General features: G+C 42.3%; 1 non-coding gene across 1 annotated transcript; it reads right to left on the bottom strand.

Moving 5' to 3' along the window:
• Positions 1–228: 228 nt before the first annotated feature.
• Positions 229–334, bottom strand: LOC117132243. The gene has a single exon (XR_004455803.1). It is a non-coding gene; the product is annotated as a small nucleolar RNA R71 (small nucleolar RNA).
• Between the last annotated feature and the right edge of the window lie 6,939 nt (positions 335–7,273).

The following is a 7,273-nucleotide window of genomic DNA, read 5'->3' as shown; positions in this document are numbered from 1 at the left end:
TACCGCACGAGCATCCTATGGACCATTTGGAACGGTTCGAGGATCTAATCGCTGCCATTCGGATGGAAGGAGTCCCCGAAGATTACCTGCTGTGCAAGCTCTTCAGATACACGCTGAATGGAGAAGCGATGCACTGGCTTAGGCAGCAACCCACATGATCTTTAACATCCTGGAGCGACATCAAGAATGCTTTCTTACGAAACTTCTTCGATGAGGCGCGCGCTGAAGAACTTCGGAATAAAATTTCCACATTCTCCCAGAAGGCTGGAGAGTCCTTCAAAGATGCGTGGATTAGATTTAGGTTTTTCCAGCGAGACTGTCCACACCACGGATTTAATGAAGTGCAGCTGCTAAGCACTTTCTTCCGAGGTCTCGCCTTACAGAATCAAATGGCTCTTGATACGGCGAGTGAAGGAAACTTCACTACTCGGAATCCGTTGGAAGCTGTGAGACTTATCGAAAACCTTGCTAACAGCAGCAGCACCAAAAACACTGATTCTGAACGGAAGAAGTCTGTAGCCTCTATCGGGAAGGAACAAATGGACGAAGTAAGAGCTAAGTTAGATGTGGTGCACAAACTTCTTAGGAAGCAGTATGTTCAGCTGAAGGAGGAGTAGCAGATACTGAAGGACAAGAAGATGTGAACTACATCGGAGGTACCAGATTCCAAAAATTTGGAAACCATGGCAGAAACATAAACTTCTTTAGAAATGGCCAAAGAAGTAACCAAAGTTCACAATTTCAAAAACCCTTCAATAACAACAAGAGCTACTCGAACTTTTACTATCAAAATCCACCATCCCAAACTCAGGAAAGCAAGATCGAAGAAATGCTTGATCGAGTACTGTTGGGACAACAACAAATCGCCGTGGATTTCAACGGTAAGATAAACTCTGCCTACAACAATCTGAACACCAATATCGAGACCTTAGGGACTCAGGTGAGAAAACTTGAAACCTAAGTAATTCAGACGGGCAAGACTATTAAGAGGCAAGAAGCTTTTGCTAGAGAAGCAGGAGCCGACAAAGGGAAACACCACGTAAATGCCATCATAGATGATGAATTCTGGCAAGTGGTGAGAAATGAAAACCTTGAGGAAGGAGATTTCGAAATCGAAAGCTCCATGAGTCTCGGCGGATCCCAATGGTGTCAACCGATGTCGATGAACTCGCATCGATCGACAGACCATGATGAAGATCGATAGACGGATTACTCCAGACATCGATCGACGTCGTCTGCCGATTCGACTGAATGCAATGCGGTTCGAATTCTAACTCATGAAGAATTCGCAGCTAAGCATCCTCACCCACCCTCCCATTTCTATGAAAAAATCGATCGATCGGTTAACTCAACCATCGATCGACAGAGTGAGTCCGACGTCGATCGTCACAACACACCTCCCATCGATCGACAGGCACCTCTGACATACCGAGTGCGGTTACCCTCAATCGATAATGATTACATCAATGCACTCAGACCACCACCTAAACCATTAGCAAACCCACCCGAACCAACACCCAACCCTTTAAATAAATCAACAGAACCTGTTCAGGAAGAACAAGGATCTGAAGGGAGAAGGTTAAGGAAAATGAAGGAGAAGATTCTTAAAAACCTTAAGAGGGAAGCTAACGATAAGGAGATGGATGGTTTCACTAAACGAGTCCTCAGAATCCCAATCGAAAAACCTTTTGATGAAGTTTACTTCACACACCGGTTGTGGATGTTCTTCAGAGAAACAAAGGTAACTGAGGAGGACATTAGGAGAATGTTTCATCAAGTCAGAGGAAAGATGAAACACATGATCACATTGACGAAGAAGAGTGATCCTGGGAAGTTTGCAATACCATGCATAGTCAAGGGTGTTGAATTTCCCCATTCAATGTGTAACACATGAGCATCGGTTAGTATCCTCCCTAGGATCATGGCGGACCAGCTTGGTTTGACCATCGAACCCTCAACAGAATCCTTCACCTTCGTGGATCTTTCAGAGAAACGATCCGGAGGCATCATAAGAGATCTGGAGGTACTGATTGGTAATGCCCTTGTCCCTGTAGATTTTCATGTCTTAGACATCGAGCTTAACTGGAACTCTTCACTTCTGCTTGGAAGATCCTTCCTAGCTACAGTAAGAGCTGTATGTGACATGAACAAAAACAAATTGTGTCTAACGCTCATAGACCCAAACATCCACTACGATCTCATCTGACCTAAGAGAAAGGTAATTAATTCTGTGGATTATGAGAAAGAACTTGGCTTCATTGGCGCATGCCATTGTGGAGCAGAGTATGAATCGGAGTACGAAACAGAGTACTCGGAATCGATCGACACCCCAACTTTTCCATCGATCGATTCCAATGTGTCAATGGTGACCGATGACCACAACAACACGTCACTCGACGTAATGCACCCACTTGACCATTTCGCTTCACCTAATCATTGCTACCAACATTTTGCCTTCCAACCTCCAACCAGGAGAGGACATGATGATTATTCCATAGGCAGTTGGGCAGACAGTGGTTTCCATGAAAGTTTTGCAGTTGACACTGTAATTACTTCACCTCATGAGGAACATACCGAGGAATACGATGAGGATTACTGGAAAGAACGTGCAATAGAAATGTCTTTGCAGGATGAAAGACTTGAATACACAATTTCACCAACACGTTTCCAACATCGTTCGACGCTGTGCACTCCACATCGGTCGATACCACCCTCGTCCAGCAAAACAACCGCTCACATCGATCGACACCCCGAAAGGAACATCGATCGATATTCGCGCCGCAGCGAAAATTCAGGAGCAGGAGAATATTCCTCCCAAACTAGGTTTACAGATACCTATATAAATCGTTTTGCACCTCCGAAACCACCTACACACATCAGAGCAAACACACAAGCAAATAAGATGAACACTCTTCCTTCTACATCAACAGAAAAATCCATGAAGAGCAATCATCTCAAGAACACAAGTTCTGCAGAAATTACTCTACCATCGATCGATGTAACTGTATCTACATCGATCGATACTACTCTAAACCCTAATCTCTCTATTTCTAAAAAGAATAATTATGCAAACATTGATTACGATTTTCTAACACCTGATGAATTTGGTATTTTCAGGGATCCATATGGCAACGCAAGTGCAATGGATGGAAGGATTTTACAAGTGTCCAGAGAGGACATAGCAGACATCCTTCAAGTAACCAATGGACCCGAAAACCTGTTCGCACAACAACGTGGCACTCCAGACGTCATTCTAACAGATCCCAACAACCACGCAGGAGTCACCACAACAGAGACCAACCCAGATCTATCACGCCAACCAAAAGGGCAAGCATCGATCGACGGTATAATGGAAAAATCGATCGACAGGGTAACACCAACGTCGATCGATATGGATTAATCCGACGTCGATCGACAGACGCTATGAATGTGGAAGCCGCGCTTTTGACATGTATGGAGCCAGAAAGTTTCACTTGGGAACAAAGGGACGAATATGGAGTCTACAGAGATGAGCGTGGACACGCACGAAGTGCAGCTGGTGAGATGATACCTGTCACAAAGGACAACATCAGGAAAATACTAGAAATAGCATCTCTTTTTGAAGAGAGCCACATCTGTCTTCCAGAACATGCCACTTCCTTCACACTCACAAGACTGGCACCAGAACTCTACACCAAAGAAGAAATCGATGAAATGTTGTTTGGTATTTGTGGAGCTCAGGAGAAACTGGGAGAGGAGCTCAAAACACTGGTAGATGAAACACATCAGCCTTTGGATAGAGACTACAATGAGCTTTTCAGATGTATGGTGGAAATGAGGACATAAAGTGATAGTTTACGTCAGCAACTTGAGAAGGAAGCTACGACCTCAGCATCGATCGACGCACCATGTGCAACATCGATCGACGTCAGTCTTCCTACAGCTCAGACCCTTGCAGAACCGTGATGCTCAACACAACACATGGATGAATGGGAAGTCTCATACATCGACACAAGGATAAACGACGTTTACTGCCCTCTCAACAACAACGTGGACTGGCTAAGCACCAAAATCGAGCTACTACAGCAAGACTTGGACACCATTCGCAAGAAGGACCAACATCCAGCCACATCGATCGACATGTGCACCTTCACATCGCTCGACGCCAAAGTCTCAGCAATGAATGAGAGGCTGAGGACTTACGAGGATATGCATGACCATTTATATCACCAGTCATGATATTTAAACAAATTTCTAGTCAATTACTTGATGCCCAAAAGGATATTGAGAACATTACTAATCAAAGTTTTTTGCAGGAAAAATCAGCATCGATCGACAGGCTAAGAGGACCCTGGATCGATGGCAAGAAACCTGTGGAGTTACTTCCTTACACAGCAGCAGCAGAAGTTGACAAGATCACATCCAAGATCTACACTGCTCTAGACAACATGGAGGAACGACTTGACAAACGCTGCGATGACATCTACTTTCCATTCGACAACAAAATCAGTGGACTAGACCAACCGCAGAATGGCTACAGAAAGAAGTCAAAGCCATTCAGAGGCAACTCGCAGCTCAACATCAGATATCAGCATCGATCGACAGAACAAAGGCAAAATCGATCGACGGCAACTCACCGAGATCGACCAACGAACACATAATCGCATCGATCGACGCTGAGTCTACAACAATCGGCAAGCAGCTGACACACACACAAGACAGTGGAGTCAATGCAAAAGGAACTGACAGATCTTTCAGCATACGCCTATGACAACATAGGCTGGCACCAGGTCAGCATTGACAACATTCAAGAAAGGCTACAGAACATCTCCAATGTACTTGGGAAGATGGATGACAAATGGACAAGAAATGATGAGGCCACAAGAAGTTTCATTGCATCTTGGTCCAGAATGCGCAGAGATGACGTGGATGCTTGCTTTCCAATAAGCAGCTGCTTCTCCACCCAATAGCCAATCACTACCACAGTCAAGCTAAATGACTATAACCAAGCGCTGAGTGGGAGGCAACCCACTATTAGGTATTTTACTTTGGTTTTATTAGCTAGCATTTAATTTCTTTCATTTAATTTCTTTCATTTAATTTCTTTCAGATTTAGGAGACCCAAGTAGGAGGACCTGAATATCGACCGACGACGAGACGTCGACATCGTTCGACATAGGCAACCACACGACGATCGATGTAACACTTACCCATCGATCGATATCTAACCCGGTCAGATGTATCTTACCTACTTGTTACATTTCGTACATCATACACTTTTCATCATAACTCCGGTTGAGTTACACTGGGACAGTGTAATTTAAGTCTGGGGGGGGAGATTTACTGATATAATTTATTTCATTCTTACGTAAAATGGAATTTCAAATAAATTATGCTTAGCTATCAAAAATAGGGACTATAATCTTATATTGGTTTAAACATGAATATCTAACCAATCTTTAGCACCATTTTAGATTTACTGATTGCAGATAGCACTAAAGATGCTAAAGCAGATCAACCTATCAACTACACACATGCCTTGAACCGTATGAAGTAACCAAAGCTGATTTCCAACACTAAACCTGACATAACCGCTTGTCTTGGGGCTTGGTATACATGGGATCGGATTCTTCAGATAGGTCTGGAAGGTAACGCCTGGTTTAGATTATTTATCACATTTTCTCTCTCTAGATTTCGACCCTAGATTAGTTATAGAATATTAAAATAAATAAATAAATTAAAAAAATATATAAGAAAGATCTATTGTTTAATTAGGATGAGTCTGAACAGGACTTGGTGGCTAAAACCATTAAGGCTTGATTCATAAAGACTCAAATAAAAGAGTTCGAAACGGGACTTGGAGGCGGCAATCTTCAAGGCTTGCTTTCGCAAAGAACTCTTGGATATAGGTCAAAAAGAAGTGAACAGAACTTGGTGGCAACCACCATTAAGTTTTGATTCATGGAAGCCTGTCCAATCTTTGTCATTGATCCTGCAATAGAAGCATACTTTGACTCAAGAGAAAAATTTAGAGAGAGAGAAACTAGGAACTAACTTTTACCTGCAGCTCCAGATACCTATCTGAAATCCTTGCATCCTGTGATCGATACTCCCAAGGTAAAGCATTCACTTTATATTTATGCTAAGAAATGAAATCAGTAGAGGGGATGTCAGACGTGAATTGATGAGTTGTGTTATGTTAGAAATGGTTGCTAAGCTAGGATATTGCATAGTGTGCTTTTGTGATTAGGACTATTTAAATGTGGTTGCAAAATTGTTGAGAAAAGATTTCTATGTTTTTAAAATCTTAAGTTCCAAATATTTTAAACCTCTTTCAGAGAGACTGCCTGTATGTTTTGCTTGAGGACAAGCAAAAGGGTAAGTCTGGGGGAGTTGATATACCTTGGATTTGACCCATTTTTATCCATGGTATATTATTATTTTACTATATATATATATATATCTATGTTTTCTACTCTTCTAGGTATGTTTTCAGGTTCAGGTGCATTTCGGAGTAAAGCTATGACTTTGGAGCATTTTGGAGCATAAAAGACATTTCACCCGAGCTGACCACTTAGAGGTCGACGAGAGGAAGAATAATCGATCGATATGCATCAGTGCTGACGATCGATATCAAGAAATGCCTCGACAGGTGAAGATTAATATCGATCGATGTACACAAGTACCGTCGATCGATGTCGAGACACCAGACGCGACATTTTGGATTCAGCAGACTTAAAAACCAAGGCCAAGCCAAATTACCAAAATGCCCTGACGAGTTTTTAACCTAGTAGAATATATACTGCCTAAGTGTTTGACGGCAAGGAGAGCTTTTCTTTTCTAGACCTAGTTTTGTTACAAGTTTCATTTGGGAGAGAAGATCACTTGTGATTGGAACTCCTTGTTTCATTTTCTTATCATCTATTCTATGAGTTTCTATTTATCTATTGATATGAATTGCTTTGCTATGTCTGAGTAGTTCAACTGTTAGATCCAGGGTTCAGATAGGTTTGTGGGATTAGCCCCAAACTATAGATCTGCCTTGTTGTGATATTCATGATAGATTTGTATTCATTGCTTGTTTTAGCCTAGCTAACTAGAACTTGATCATAGGATTGCATATTCAATCACCCTTGTTATCCCATCCTGACATCTATCTATCATATTAGGATTGCTAGAGAGGGCTAACCGCCAATTTAGGATCTTAGTAGAGCATTTTCATACTCGCGCATAGGCCTGGCTAGAACCCATCGATCGATGTCCTCAACTGACAATCGATCGATGTTGGCAAAAT

The sequence above is a fragment of the Brassica rapa genome, chromosome A02, assembly GCF_000309985.2.
Source record: "Brassica rapa cultivar Chiifu-401-42 chromosome A02, CAAS_Brap_v3.01, whole genome shotgun sequence".
In the NCBI taxonomy this organism is placed as follows: Eukaryota; Viridiplantae; Streptophyta; class Magnoliopsida; order Brassicales; family Brassicaceae; genus Brassica; species Brassica rapa.
This window is presented reverse-complemented; position numbering and strand designations above follow the sequence as displayed.